We start from the raw sequence: 14286 nt of genomic DNA on the forward strand, positions 1-14286 counted from the left end.
TAAGACATCACCTGAAAGGACCACCAAGCATTAATTTGAACCTTCATTTCTTAGAGAGGTTATTCAATTAACATTAAAGCACCAGTTCAGTTAGAGCCTGGAGTACTTGCGCTTTGTAGTGGCTGTGGGAATTTCCTTTGTCTGCGTCGCGTCGAAGGGCGGTTCCCCGGGTCCTCGTCGCGGGTTGTCTTTGAAGTGCAGGGATGGAAGTTCCGCCGCTGGTCACGTGTGATTAGCAAGCGAATGAGAGTCTTTTCCAATTCGAAGCGCGTTGCAAACTTAACTTTGAAACGAGACTTTTACGAAAAAGGAAAGAAAGGAAAGAAATGAAAGTAAGGCGAGTCGGATGGCTTGACTGAGCTGAATTGTAACCCTGATCTTGATGGATTATTCGTCTGCTGGTCGAATTTGGTCTAGTCGATGTAGAAGCATGCGGACATGTTCTTTGTTTCAGAGATAAGCACGAATAGAACACTCTCTTGCTGGTTTTAGAGAGAGGCACGAACTTAACAGTTACAGAACTGAACGAACTGAACTAAAATCTGACAAAAATCACAAAAATCTGAATATGAGGTCCTTTGTTCGGATCTTTAACTTAAACTCTAGTCCAACCTCCTAGAAACTTCTGGCCAATTGGAGGCGGATCTACTTCTTGCTTATCATAATTTATGCATGGTCTGTGAGCTGGTCTCCAGCACTTAGCAGAGAACAAGAGAACACAGTTTAAGATTATATATTATAATCATAAAACAAAGCATTTTAGACAGATTTCAATCAAGCCATCTTTTGAATTACGAGGATACGGTTCGTTTAAGAGTAAACGAGGCATTCACACTTCTAATGGTTGTATAACAACTACAAGAGTTAATAGTTAACAACAATTACATGGTTATTATGTGATCTAAGCATAATAACACATGAAGTGTAGGAACAACAACAATTATGATTGGTTATAGGTCCAAGAATTGTTCTGTGGTGAGTTTATATGATTTTATGTGTGAGATCTCCGATCTCAACCGCAAGGTTACTGCGAGTTCAACTCGTAAGGGGGACGAGGAGATGTGTTCTGTGGAACATCTCTGTCAGGGGATCAAAGGGGTCTTGGTTGTGAGCCTCTCGTTCCACCATTTTGGAGCCGATTTGTCTTAGTAAACATTAACATATTGACACGTTTCTTCCTGTGGCATTCTGTTGCTATCTGCAGGACCATAAAAGTCTTCGGAGGGGGGGGTGGGGGGTGGGGGGGGGGTTTATTGTCCCCCCAAAGCAAACCCTCGGTGCCGTTCTGTGACTCTGGAATGTGGGCTCCAGAACTTGGAGTGTTGAAGCCATGTGAATTAATCCCATGAGAGATTAATTTGATTAAGTTGTGTTTGATTCGCCTTGATTCCCTACACCACTTTAGAGTTAGCAACCAGCCATGAAAAAAATAACACTCTTTCAATGTCAGTGTTCCTAGCTTTCCAGGAGCAGCCTACCTCTCTTGTCCCTTTACACATTGTAGTCATACTCATTTAATGCCACAAAGCAAGAACACTTAAAGCAAGAACACTTAATGGAGAAAGTGCTGTTAAATCCCAGAGGTGCTTGCACCTTGTTTGGTACTTTGTGTTGTGCCTGCAGCATCCCCAGTCCAAATCCGGATCACGACACCCTTTTCGTCTAGGTGAAGACGTCGTTGAACTCCTTTTTGCCATCACAGTATTTCAGCCGAGTGCATCCTCTGCTGCTCGCATTCGCATTGATGGTTGGCACCAGTGTCCTCTCTTGCTCACATCCAGAAAACAAAATAGCATGCGCACTAAAGGCGGGAGTAGTCGTGGCCGAGAGGTTAAGGCGATGGACTTGAAATCCATTGGGGTCTCCCCGCGCAGGTTCGAACCCTGCCGACTACGTGGATCTTTGTCTCTTCTTGAAAGGAATTGTGATGTCCAGGAGCTCTTTACAGCCTGGGTTTTTCTCTATATATGCAGCACTTAAAATGGGCAACCCAAATCTCCTTTCAGACTTGAAGTGAGCACCATATCAAAATGCTCAGATCAACGGTGATTTTGGATATTCTATTCAGGCAATCAGAGCAATGTCTTTGGCATCCTAGATAACTTTCTCTGTATAGTGTTTGGTACTTTGTGTTGTGCCTGCAGCATTCCCAGTCCAAATCCGGATCACGACACCCTTTTCGTCTAGGTGAAGACGTCGTTGAACTCCTTTTTGCCATCACAGTATTTCAGCCGAGTGCATCCTCTGCTGCTCGCATTTGCATTGATGGTCGGCCCCAGTGTCCTCTCTTGCTCCATCCAGAAAAGAAAATAGCATGCGAACTGAAGGCAGGAGTAGTCGTGGCCGAGAGGTTAAGGCGATGGACTTGAAATCCATTGGGGTCTCCCCGCACAGATTCGAACCCTGCCGACTATGTGGATCTTTGTCTGTTCGTGAGAGGAATTGTGATGTCCAGGAGCTGTTTACAACCTGGAATTTTCTCTATAAATGCAGCACTTAAAATGGTCAACCCAAATCTCCTTTCAGACTTGAAGTGATTACCGTATCAAAAGGCTCAGATCAACGGTGAATTTGGATATTCTATTCAGGCAATTGGAGCAATGGCTTTGGCTTCCCAGAAAACTTCAAAACCTTCACGGTGTGCAGCTCAAGAGTAGGCGCATTCTATTCTGTGGAGAATCTTGTATATTAGTGTTTTGAAATGTCGGATTTGTTCTCTCTTAGCATTGTGAAACAGAATCCTACTCATTATGTACCAACTACTCATTTGTCCAAACCACTTTAGAGTTAGCAACCAGTCATGAAAAAAATAACACTGTTCAATGTCAGTGTTCCTAGCTTTCTAGGATTAGCCTACCTCTCTTGTCCCTTTACACATTGTGGTCATACTCATTTAATGCCACAAGTTTTAAGCTGACAAAGCAAGAACACTTAATGGAGAAAGTGCTGTTAAATTCCAGAGGTGCTTGCACCTTGTTTGGTACTTTGTGTTGTGCCTGCAGCATCCCCAGTCCAAATCCGGATCACGACACCCTTTTCGTCTAGGTGAAGACGTCGTTGAACTCCTTTTGCCATTACAGTATTTCACCCGAGTGCATCCTCTGCTGCTCGCATTCGCATTGATGGTTGGCCCCAGTGTCCTCTTTTGCTCACATCCAGAAAAGAAAATAGCATGCGAACTCAAGGCAGGAGTAGTCGTGGCCGAGAGGTTAAGGCGATGGATTTGAAATCCATTGGGGTCTCCCCGCGCAGGTTCGAACCCTGCTGACTACGTGGATCTTTGTCTTTTCGTGAAAGTAATTGTGATGTCCAGGAGCTGTTTACAGCCTGGGTTTTTCTCTATATATGCAGCACTTAAAATGGGCAACCCAAATCTCATTTCAGACTTGAAGTGATTACCGTATCAAAAGGCTCAGATCAACGGTTATTTTGGATATTCTATTCAGGCAATCGGAGCAATGGCTTTGGCCTCCCAGATAACTTCAAAACCTTCACAGTGTTCAGCTCAAGAGTAGGCGCATTTTATTCTGTGGAGAATCTTGTATATTAGTGTTTTGAAATGTCGGATTTGTTCTCTATTAGCATAGTGAAACAGAATCCTACTCATTATGTACCAACTACTTATTTGTCCAAACCACTTTAGAGTTAGCAACCGGCCATGAGAAAAAGAACACTCTTTCAATGTCAGTGTTCCTAGCTTTCCAGGAGCAGCCTACCTCTCTTGTCCCTTTACACATTGTGGTCATACTCATTTAATGCCACAAATTTTAAGCTGAAAAAGCAAGAACACTTAATGGAGAAAGTGCTGTTAAATCCCAGAGGTGCTTGCAACTTGTTTGGTACTTTGTGTTGTGCCTGCAGCATCCCCAGTCCAAATCCGGATCACGACACCCTTTTCGTCTATGTGAAGACGTCGTTGAACTCCTTTTTGCCATCACAGTATTTCAGCCGAGTGCATCCTCTGCTGCTCGCATTCGCATTGATGGTTGGCCCCAGTGTCCTCTTTTGCTCAAATCCAGAAAAGAAAATACCATGTGACCTAATGGCAGGAGTAGTCGTGGCCGAGAGGTTAAGGCGATGGACTCGAAATCCATTGGGGTCTCCCCGCGCAGGTTCGAACCCTGCCGGCTACGTGCATCTTTAATTATGATGTCCAGGAGCTGTTTACAACCTGGATTTTTCTCTTCATATGCAGCACTTAAAATTGGCAACCCACATCTCTTTTCAGACTTGAAGTGAGCACCGTTTCAAAAAGATCAGATCAACAGTGATTTTGGATATTCTATTCAGGCAATCAGAGCAATGTCTTTGGCATCCCAGATAACTTTCTCTGTATAGTGTTTGGTACTTTTTGTTCTGCCCGCAGCATCCCCAGTCCAAATCCGGATCACGACACCCTGTTCGTCTAGGTGAAGACGTCGTTGAACCCAAAGCCAGGGTTCAACGTCATGTGACCCAAAGGCAGGAGTAGTCGTGGCCGAGAGGTTAAGGCGATGGACTTGAAATCCATTGGGGTCTCCCCGCGCAGGTTCGAACCCTGCCGACTACGTGCATCTTTAATTATGATGTCCAGGAGCTGTTTACAACCTGGATTTTTCTCTTCATATGCAGCACTTAAAATTGGCAACCCACATCTCCTTTCAGACTTGAAGTGAGCATCGTTTCAAAAGGATCAGATCAACGGTGATTTTGGATATTCTATTCAGGCAATCAGAGCAATGTCTTTGGCATCCCAGATAACTTTCTCTGTATAGTGTTTGGTACTTTTTGTTCTGCCCGCAGCATCCCCAGTCCAAATCCGGATCACGACACCCTGTTCGTCTAGGTGAAGACGTCGTTGAACCCAAAGCCAGGGTTCAACGTCATGTGACCCAAAGGCACGAGTAGTCGTGGCCGAGAGGTTAAGGCGATGGACTTGAAATCCATTGGGCTCTCCCTGCGTAGGTTCGAACACTGCCGACTACATGGATCCTTGTCACTTTGTCTGTTTGTGACAGGAGTTGTGATGTCCAGGAGCTGTTTACACTCTGGATCTTTCTCTTACTTCATATGCAGAACTTAAAATGGGCATCCCATATCTCTTTTCAAGATTGAAGTGAGCACAGTTTCAAAAGGCTCTGATCATCCGTGATTTTGGCCATGCTATTCAGGCCATCGGAGCAATGTCTTTGGCATCCCAGATAACTTTCTCTGTATAGTGTTTGGTACTTTGTGTTGTGCCTACAGCATCGCCAGTCCAAATCCGCATCACGACACCCTTTTCTTCTAGGTGAAGACGTTGTTGAACTCCTTTTTGCCATCACAGTATTTCAGCCGAGTGCATCCTCTGCTGCTCGCATTCGCATTGATGGTTGGCCCCAGTGTCCTCTCTTGCTCACATCCAGAAAAGAAATCAGCATGCGAAGTAAAGACAGGAGTAGTCGTGGCCGAGAGGTTAAGGCGATGGGCTTGAAATCCATTGGGGTCTCCCTGCGCAGGTTCGAACCCTGCCGACTACGTGGATCTTTGTCTGTTCGTGAGAGGAATTGTGATGTCCAGGAGCTGTTTACAACCTGGATTTTTCTCTATAAATGCAGCACTTAAAATGTGCAACCCAAATCTCCTTTCAGACTTGAAGTGATTACCGTATCAAAAGGCTCAGATCAACGGTGAATTTGGATATTCTATTCAGGCAATCGGAGCAATGGCTTTGGCCTCCCAGAAAACTTCAAAACCTTCAAGGTGTGCAGCTCAAGAGTAGGCGCATTCTATTCTGTGGAGAATCTTGTATATTAGTGTTTTGAAATGTCGGATTTGTTCTCTCTTAGCATAGTGAAACAGAATCCTACTCATTATGTAGCAACTACTTATTTGTCCAAACCACTTTAGAGTTAGCAACCGGCCATGAACAAAAAAAGAACACTCTTTCAATGTCAGTGTTCCTAGCTTTCCAGGAGCAGCCTACCTCTCTTGGCCCTTTACACATTGTGGTCATACTCATTTAATGCCACAAATTTTAAGCTGAAAAAGCAAGAACACTTAATGGAGAAAGTGCTGTTAAATCCCAGAGGTGCTTGCAACTTGTTTGGTACTTTGTGTTGTGCCTGCAGCATCCCCAGTCCAAATCCGGATCACGACACCCTTTTCGTCTAGGTGAAGACGTCGTTGAACTCCTTTTGCCATTACAGTATTTCAGCCGAGTGCATCCTCTGCTGCTCGCATTCGCATTGATGGTTGGCCCCAGTGTCCTCTTTTGCTCACATCCAGAAAAGAAAATAGCATGCGAACTCAAGGCAGGAGTAGTCGTGGCCGAGAGGTTAAGGCGATGGGTTTGAAATCCATTGGGGTCTGCCCGCGCAGGTTCGAACCCTGCCGACTACGTGGATCTTTGTCTTTTCGTGAAAGTAATTGTGATGTCCAGGAGCTGTTTACAGCCTGGGTTTTTCTCTATATATGCAGCACTTAAAATGGGCAACCCAAATCTCCTTTCAGACTTGAAGTGATTACCGTATCAAAAGGCTCAGATCAACGGTTATTTTGGATATTCTATTCAGGCAATCGGAGCAATGGCTTTGGCCTCCCAGATAACTTCAAAACCTTCACAGTGTTCAGCTCAAGAGTAGGCGCATTTTATTCTGTGGAGAATCTTGTATATTAGTGTTTTGAAATGTCGGATTTGTTCTCTCTTAGCATAGTGAAACAGAATCCTACTCATTATGTACCAACTACTTATTTGTCCAAACCACTTTAGAGTTAGCAACCGGCCATAAAAAAAGAACACTCTTTCAATGTCAGTGTTCCTAGCTTTCCAGGAGCAGCCTACCTCTCTTGGCCCTTTACACATTGTGGTCATACTCATTTAATGCTAGGGGTGCAACGGTACAGATAGCCCACGGTACGGTCTGTACCTCGGTTTTTGGGCCACGGTCTCGGTTCGGTTTCGGTACATGTTTTGTGCAGAAAGAGACTGCTATTTCATCCCAAAAATACGTTTTATTTTTCTTATGAGCATAAACAGAATGTCACAGTAGGAAGAACATCAATGTGTATGGAATAAATTAACACTCTAGTCTGTACTGAACAACACTACGCAATACAACCTCTTCAAATGCCACTTATGATATACAAAATGTAAACGAGCACACTTTAAAATATTCAAGTGGATCCCAATTCCAAACCTTGATAACTGGTAAATGAAGTGATCAATGTGAAAGAAAAAGTGCACTTTTACCTTTAACAAAAATTAGCTTGTGGTTTGAATAAAAAGAGCAGAGCAAAATAATATAATAAAAAAAAAATACTGCATTCAGGATACAAAGTGCAATGTTACTAATCCACTTTTGAGAGATTCTTGTGCAAAAATATACTGCAGTCAAACATTTGACTGGGTTTGCGTTATGCATCCACTATGTGCTGGGAATGTAGAGAGTAGGCTACGTGGAGCCGGAGGTGAGGCGTTTATTTAGTAAGCGTGAGCGCGCTGGGGCGGGCACGTAACTTACATTCGCAGCCGGACTCATATGAGTATTCAATGTGCGGCGGCTCACTAACAACAGTTGGCTGTATTGAATGAGACGACCCGTGTGAACGAGGAGCGCTTTATGAACATCTATGACGCGCGAGCAGCGCCGGTCTGTTCGTGTGTCTGAGAGTGAGCGCTCGTGAGCGACACACACATAACCTGATTTATACGAGGTTAAACTGGCCGTGTGACAAAGCGGGCATAAGCTGGACACGAGCGCGAGTTCGCGGGCGAATTTAATCCATATATGATATGGATCTAATATAAGGCACACTGTTGTTTTTTGAGAAGATTAAAGGCTTTTAAGTGCGCCTTTTATAGTGCGGAAAATACGGTTAAAGGATCAGCACGAACTCTATGGCAGAACCGAAGTCCCGCGGGACACGAGGTTAGATTGTCCCGTGCAGGGCTGACCGAACGGTCCGGGATTTTACCGTGTACCGTTGCATCCCTATTTAATGCAACAAATTTTAAGCTGAAAAAGCAAGAACACTTAATGGAGAAAGTGCTGTTAAATCCCAGAGGTGCTTGCAACTTGTTTGGTACTTTGTGTTGTGCCTGCAGCATCCCCAGTCCAAATCCGGATCACGACACCCTTTTCGTCTAGGTGAAGACGTCGTTGAACTCCTTTTTGCCATCACAGTATTTCAGCCGAGTGCATCCTCTGCTGCTCGCATTCGCATTGATGGTTGGCCCCAGTGTCCTCTTTTGCTCACATCCAAAAAAAGAAACTACCATGTGACCTAATGGCAGGAGTAGTCGTGGCCGAGAGGTTAAGGCGATGGACTCGAAATCCATTGGGGTCTCCCCGCGCAGGTTCAAACCCTGCCGACTACGTGCATCTTTAATTGTGATGTCCAGGAGCTGTTTACAACCTGGATTTTTCTCTTCATATGCAGCACTTAAAATTGGCAACCCACATCTCCTTTCAGATTTGAAGTGAGCACCGTTTCAAAAGGATCAGATCAACGGTGATTTTGGATATTCTATTCAGGCAATCAGAGCAATGTCTTTGGCATCCCAGATAACTTTCTCTGTATAGTGTTTGGTACTTTTTGTTCTGCCCGCAGCATCCCCAGTCCAAATCCGGATCACGACACCCTTTTCGTCTAGGTGAAGACGTTGTTGAACTCCTTTTTGCCATCACAGTATTTCAGCCGAGTGCATCCTCTGCTGCTCGCATTCGCATTGATGGTTGGCCCCAGTGTCCTCTCTTGCTCACATTTAGAAAAGAAAATAGCATGCGAAGTAAAGGCAGGAGTAGTCGTGGCCGAGAGGTTAAGGCGATAGACTTGAAATCCATTGGGGTCTCCCCGCGCAGGTTCGAACCCTGCCGACTACGTGGATCTTTGTCTGTTCGTGAGAGGAATTGTGATGTCCAGGAGCTGTTTACAACCTGGATTTTTCTCTATAAATGCAGCACTTAAAATGGGCAACCCAAATCTCCTTTCAGACTTGAAGTGATTACCGTATCAAAAGGCTCAGATCAACAGTGAATTTGGATATTCTATTCAGGCAATCGGAGCAATGGCTTTGGCCTCCCAGAAAACTTCAAAACCTTCACAGTGTGCAGCTCAAGAGTAGGCGCATTCTATTCTGTGGAGAATCTTGTATATTAGTGTTTTGAAATGTCGGATTTGTTCTCTCTTAGCATAGTGAAACAGAATCCTACTCATTATGTACCAACTACTTATTTGTCCAAACCACTTTAGAGTTAGCAACCAGCCATGAAAAAAATAACACTCTTTCAATGTCAGTGTTCCTAGCTTTCCAGGAGCAGCCTACCTCTCTTGTCCCTTTTCACATTGTAGTCATACTCATTTAATGCCACAAATTTTAAGCTGACAAAGCAAGAACACTTAATGGAGAAAGTGCTGTTAAATCCCAGAGGTGCTTGCACCTTGTTTGGTACTTTGTGTTGTGCCTGCAGCATCCCAAGTCCAAATCCGGATCACGACACCATTTTCGTCTAGGTGAAGACGTTGTTGAACTCCTTTTTGCCATCACAGTATTTCAGCCGAGTGCATCCTCTGCTGCTCGCATTCGCATTGATGGTTGGCGCCAGTGTCCTCTCTTGCTCACATCCAGAAAAGAAAATAGCATGCGAACTAAAGGCAGGAGTAGTCGTGGCCGAGAGGTTAAGGCGATGGACTTGAAATCCATTGGGGTCTCCCCGCGCAGGTTCGAACCCTGCCGACTACGTGGATCTTTGTCTGTTCGTGAGAGGAATTGTGATGTCCAGGAGCTGTTTACAACATGGATTTTTCTCTATAAATGCAGCACTTAAAATGGGCAACCCAAATCTCCTTTCAGACTTGAAGTGATTACCGTATCAAAAGGCTCAGATCAACGGTGAATTTGGATATTCTATTCAGGCAATTGGAGCAATGGCTTTGGCTTCCCAGAAAACTTCAAAACCTTCACGGTGTGCAGCTCAAGAGTAGGCGCATTCTATTCTGTGGAGAATCTTGTATATTAGTGTTTTGAAATGTCGGATTTGTTCTCTCTTAGCATTGTGAAACAGAATCCTACTCCCTATGTACCAACTACTCATTTGTCCAAACCACTTTAGAGTTAGCAACCAGCCATGAAAAAAATAACACTCTTTCAATGTCAGTGTTCCTAGCTTTCCAGGAGCAGCCTACCTCTCTTGTCCCTTTTCACATTGTAGTCATACTCATTTAATGCCACAAATTTTAAGCTGACAAAGCAAGAACACTTAATGGAGAAAGTGCTGTTAAATCCCAGAGGTGCTTGCACCTTGTTTGGTACTTTGTGTTGTGCCTGCAGCATCCCAAGTCCAAATCCGGATCACGACACCATTTTCGTCTAGGTGAAGACGTTGTTGAACTCCTTTTTGCCATCACAGTATTTCAGCCGAGTGCATCCTCTGCTGCTCGCATTCGCATTGATGGTTGGCGCCAGTGTCCTCTCTTGCTCACATCCAGAAAAGAAAATAGCATGCGAACTAAAGGCAGGAGTAGTCGTGGCCGAGAGGTTAAGGCGATGGACTTGAAATCCATTGGGGTCTCCCCGCGCAGGTTCGAACCCTGCCGACTACGTGGATCTTTGTCTGTTCGTGAGAGGAATTGTGATGTCCAGGAGCTGTTTACAACCTGGATTTTTCTCTATAAATGCAGCACTTAAAATGGGCAACCCAAATCTCCTTTCAGACTTGAAGTGATTACCGTATCAAAAGGCTCAGATCAACGGTGAATTTGGATATTCTATTCAGGCAATTGGAGCAATGGCTTTGGCTTCCCAGAAAACTTCAAAACCTTCACGGTGTGCAGCTCAAGAGTAGGCGCATTCTATTCTGTGGAGAATCTTGTATATTAGTGTTTTGAAATGTCGGATTTGTTCTCTCTTAGCATTGTGAAACAGAATCCTACTCATTATGTACCAACTACTCATTTGTCCAAACCACTTTAGAGTTAGCAACCAGTCATGAAAAAAATAACACTGTTCAATGTCAGTGTTCCTAGCTTTCTAGGAGCAGCCTACCTCTCTTGTCCCTTTACACATTGTGGTCATACTCATTTAATGCCACAAATTTTAAGCTGAAAAAGCAAGAACACTTAATGGAGAAAGTGCTGTTAAATCCCAGAGGTGCTTGCAACTTGTTTGGTACTTTGTGTTGTGCCTGCAGCATCCCCAGTCCAAATCCGGATCACGACACCCTTTTCGTCTATGTGAAGACGTCGTTGAACTCCTTTTTGCCATCACAGTATTTCAGCCGAGTGCATCCTCTGCTGCTCGCATTCGCATTGATGGTTGGCCCCAGTGTCCTCTTTTGCTCAAATCCAGAAAAGAAAATACCATGTGACCTAATGGCAGGAGTAGTCGTGGCCGAGAGGTTAAGGCGATGGACTCGAAATCCATTGGGGTCTCCACGTGCAGGTTCGAACCCTGCCGGCTACGTGCATCTTTAATTATGATGTCCAGGAGCTGTTTACAACCTGGATTTTTCTCTTCATATGCAGCACTTAAAATTGGCAACCCACATCTCTTTTCAGACTTGAAGTGAGCACCGTTTCAAAAGGATCAGATCAACGGTGATTTTGGATATTCTATTCAGGCAATCAGAGCAATGTCTTTGGCATCCCAGATAACTTTCTCTGTATAGTGTTTGGTACTTTTTGTTCTGCCCGCAGCATCCCCAGTCCAAATCCGGATCACGACACCCTGTTCGTCTAGGTGAAGACGTCGTTGAACCCAAAGCCAGGGTTCAACGTCATGTGACCCAAAGGCAGGAGTAGTCGTGGCCGAGAGGTTAAGGCGATGGACTTGAAATCCATTGAGGTCTCCCCGCGCAGGTTCGAACCCTGCCGACTACGTGCAGCTTTAATTATGATGTCCAGGAGCTGTTTACAACCTGGATTTTTCTCTTCATATGCAGCACTTAAAATTGGCAACCCACATCTCCTTTCAGACTTGAAGTGAGCATCGTTTCAAAAGGATCAGATCAACGGTGATTTTGGATATTCTATCCAGGCAATCAGAGCAATGTCTTTGGCATCCCAGATAACTTTCTCTGTATAGTGTTTGGTACTTTTTGTTCTGCCCGCAGCATCCCCAGTCCAAATCCGGATCACGACACCCTGTTCGTCTAGGTGAAGACGTCGTTGAACCCAAAGCCAGGGTTCAACGTCATGTGACCCAAAGGCACGAGTAGTCGTGGCCGAGAGGTTAAGGCGATGGACTTGAAATCCATTGGGCTCTCCCTGCGTAGGTTCGAACACTGCCGACTACATGGATCCTTGTCACTTTGTCTGTTTGTGACAGGAGTTGTGATGTCCAGGAGCTGTTTACACTCTGGATCTTTCTCTTACTTCATATGCAGAACTTAAAATGGGCATCCCATATCTCTTTTCAAGATTTAAGTGAGCACAGTTTCAAAAGGCTCTGATCAACCGTGATTTTGGCCATGCTATTCAGGCCATCGGAGCAATGTCTTTGGCATCCCAGATAACTTTCTCTGTATAGTGTTTGGTACTTTGTGTTGTGCCTACAGCATCGCCAGTCCAAATCCGCATCACGACACCCTTTTCTTCTAGGTGAAGACGTTGTTGAACTCCTTTTTGCCATCACAGTATTTCAGCCGAGTGCATCCTCTGCTGCTCGCATTCGCATTGATGGTTGGCCCCAGTGTCCTCTCTTGCTCACATCCAGAAAAGAAATCAGCATGCGAAGTAAAGACAGGAGTAGTCGTGGCCGAGAGGTTAAGGCGATGGACTTGAATTCCATTGGGGTCTCCCCGCGCAGGTTCGAACCCTGCCGACTACGTGGATCTTTGTCTGTTCGTGAGAGGAATTGTGATGTCCAGGAGCTGTTTACAACCTGGATTTTTCTCTATAAATGCAGCACTTAAAATGGGCAACCCAAATCTCCTTTCAGACTTGAAGTGATTACCGTATCAAAAGGCTCAGATCAACAGTGAATTTGGATATTCTATTCAGGCAATCGGAGCAATGGCTTTGGCCTCCCAGAAAACTTCAAAACCTTCACAGTGTGCAGCTCAAGAGTAGGCGCATTCTATTCTGTGGAGAATCTTGTATATTAGTGTTTTGAAATGTCGGATTTGTTCTCTCTTAGCATAGTGAAACAGAATCCTACTCATTATGTACCAACTACTTATTTGTCCAAACCACTTTAGAGTTAGCAACCAGCCATGAAAAAAATAACACTCTTTCAATGTCAGTGTTCCTAGCTTTCCAGGAGCAGCCTACCTCTCTTGTCCCTTTACACATTGTAGTCATACTCATTTAATGCCACAAATTTTAAGCTGACAAAGCAAGAACACTTAATGGAGAAAGTTCTGTTAAATCCCAGAGGTGCTTGCACCTTGTTTGGTACTTTGTGTTGTGCCTGCAGCATCCCAAGTCCAAATCCGGATCACGACACCCTTTTCGTCTAGGTGAAGACGTCATTGAACTCCTTTTTGCCATCACAGTATTTCAGCCGAGTGCATCCTCTGCTGCTCGCATTCGCATTGATGCTTGGCACCAGTGTCCTCTCTTGCTCACATCCAGAAAAGAAAATAGCATGCGAACTAAAGGCAGGAGTAGTCGTGGCCGAGAGGTTAAGGCGATTGACTTGAAATCCATTGGGGTCTCCCCGCACAGATTCGAACCCTGCCGACTACGTGGATCTTTGTCTGTTCGTGAGAGGAATTGTGATGTCCAGGAGCTGTTTACAACCTGGATTTTTCTCTATAAATGCAGCACTTAAAATGGGCAACCCAAATCTCCTTTCAGACTTGAAGTGATTACCGTATCAAAAGGCTCAGATCAACAGTGAATTTGGATATTCTATTCAGGCAATCGGAGCAATGGCTTTGGCCTCCCAGAAAACTTCAAAACCTTCACAGTGTGCAGCTCAAGAGTAGGCGCATTCTATTCTGTGGAGAATCTTGTATATTAGTGTTTTGAAATGTCGGATTTGTTCTCTCTTAGCATAGTGAAACAGAATCCTACTCATTATGTACCAACTACTTATTTGTCCAAACCACTTTAGAGTTAGCAACCAGCCATGAAAAAAATAACACTCTTTCAATGTCAGTGTTCCTAGCTTTCCAGGAGCAGCCTACCTCTCTTGTCCCTTTACACATTGTAGTCATACTCATTTAATGCCACAAATTTTAAGCTGACAAAGCAAGAACACTTAATGGAGAAAGTTCTGTTAAATCCCAGAGGTGCTTGCACCTTGTTTGGTACTTTGTGTTGTGCCTGCAGCATCCCAAGTCCAAATCCGGATCACGACACCCTTTTCGTCTAGGTGAAGAC

At 44.5% G+C, this 14286-nt stretch overlaps 17 non-coding genes across 17 annotated transcripts; all 17 read left to right on the forward strand.

Annotated features, from left to right (window-relative positions):
- The first annotated feature begins 1813 nt into the window (after positions 1-1813).
- Positions 1814-1895, forward strand: trnas-uga (transfer RNA serine (anticodon UGA)). The gene has a single exon. It is a non-coding gene; the product is annotated as a tRNA-Ser (tRNA).
- A 438-nt stretch (positions 1896-2333) lies between these two features.
- On the forward strand, positions 2334-2415 carry trnas-uga (transfer RNA serine (anticodon UGA)). The gene has a single exon. It is a non-coding gene; the product is annotated as a tRNA-Ser (tRNA).
- A 776-nt stretch (positions 2416-3191) lies between these two features.
- trnas-uga (transfer RNA serine (anticodon UGA)) lies at positions 3192-3273 on the forward strand. The gene has a single exon. It is a non-coding gene; the product is annotated as a tRNA-Ser (tRNA).
- A 778-nt stretch (positions 3274-4051) lies between these two features.
- trnas-cga (transfer RNA serine (anticodon CGA)) lies at positions 4052-4133 on the forward strand. Its single transcript has one exon. It is a non-coding gene; the product is annotated as a tRNA-Ser (tRNA).
- A 334-nt stretch (positions 4134-4467) lies between these two features.
- On the forward strand, positions 4468-4549 carry trnas-uga (transfer RNA serine (anticodon UGA)). Its single transcript has one exon. It is a non-coding gene; the product is annotated as a tRNA-Ser (tRNA).
- A 334-nt stretch (positions 4550-4883) lies between these two features.
- On the forward strand, positions 4884-4965 carry trnas-uga (transfer RNA serine (anticodon UGA)). Its single transcript has one exon. It is a non-coding gene; the product is annotated as a tRNA-Ser (tRNA).
- Positions 4966-5416: 451 nt separating this feature from the next.
- Positions 5417-5498, forward strand: trnas-uga (transfer RNA serine (anticodon UGA)). The gene has a single exon. It is a non-coding gene; the product is annotated as a tRNA-Ser (tRNA).
- Positions 5499-6278: 780 nt separating this feature from the next.
- trnas-uga (transfer RNA serine (anticodon UGA)) lies at positions 6279-6360 on the forward strand. Its single transcript has one exon. It is a non-coding gene; the product is annotated as a tRNA-Ser (tRNA).
- A 1896-nt stretch (positions 6361-8256) lies between these two features.
- trnas-cga (transfer RNA serine (anticodon CGA)) lies at positions 8257-8338 on the forward strand. The gene has a single exon. It is a non-coding gene; the product is annotated as a tRNA-Ser (tRNA).
- Positions 8339-8761: 423 nt separating this feature from the next.
- trnas-uga (transfer RNA serine (anticodon UGA)) lies at positions 8762-8843 on the forward strand. Its single transcript has one exon. It is a non-coding gene; the product is annotated as a tRNA-Ser (tRNA).
- A 778-nt stretch (positions 8844-9621) lies between these two features.
- Positions 9622-9703, forward strand: trnas-uga (transfer RNA serine (anticodon UGA)). Its single transcript has one exon. It is a non-coding gene; the product is annotated as a tRNA-Ser (tRNA).
- A 778-nt stretch (positions 9704-10481) lies between these two features.
- Positions 10482-10563, forward strand: trnas-uga (transfer RNA serine (anticodon UGA)). Its single transcript has one exon. It is a non-coding gene; the product is annotated as a tRNA-Ser (tRNA).
- Positions 10564-11340: 777 nt separating this feature from the next.
- Positions 11341-11422, forward strand: trnas-cga (transfer RNA serine (anticodon CGA)). Its single transcript has one exon. It is a non-coding gene; the product is annotated as a tRNA-Ser (tRNA).
- Positions 11423-11756: 334 nt separating this feature from the next.
- On the forward strand, positions 11757-11838 carry trnas-uga (transfer RNA serine (anticodon UGA)). The gene has a single exon. It is a non-coding gene; the product is annotated as a tRNA-Ser (tRNA).
- A 334-nt stretch (positions 11839-12172) lies between these two features.
- Positions 12173-12254, forward strand: trnas-uga (transfer RNA serine (anticodon UGA)). Its single transcript has one exon. It is a non-coding gene; the product is annotated as a tRNA-Ser (tRNA).
- A 451-nt stretch (positions 12255-12705) lies between these two features.
- On the forward strand, positions 12706-12787 carry trnas-uga (transfer RNA serine (anticodon UGA)). Its single transcript has one exon. It is a non-coding gene; the product is annotated as a tRNA-Ser (tRNA).
- A 778-nt stretch (positions 12788-13565) lies between these two features.
- Positions 13566-13647, forward strand: trnas-uga (transfer RNA serine (anticodon UGA)). Its single transcript has one exon. It is a non-coding gene; the product is annotated as a tRNA-Ser (tRNA).
- Positions 13648-14286: the final 639 nt, after the last annotated feature.

The sequence above is a fragment of the Pimephales promelas genome, chromosome 13, assembly GCF_988280905.1.
Source record: "Pimephales promelas chromosome 13, fPimPro1.hap1.1, whole genome shotgun sequence".
Taxonomy (NCBI): domain Eukaryota; kingdom Metazoa; phylum Chordata; class Actinopteri; order Cypriniformes; family Leuciscidae; genus Pimephales; species Pimephales promelas.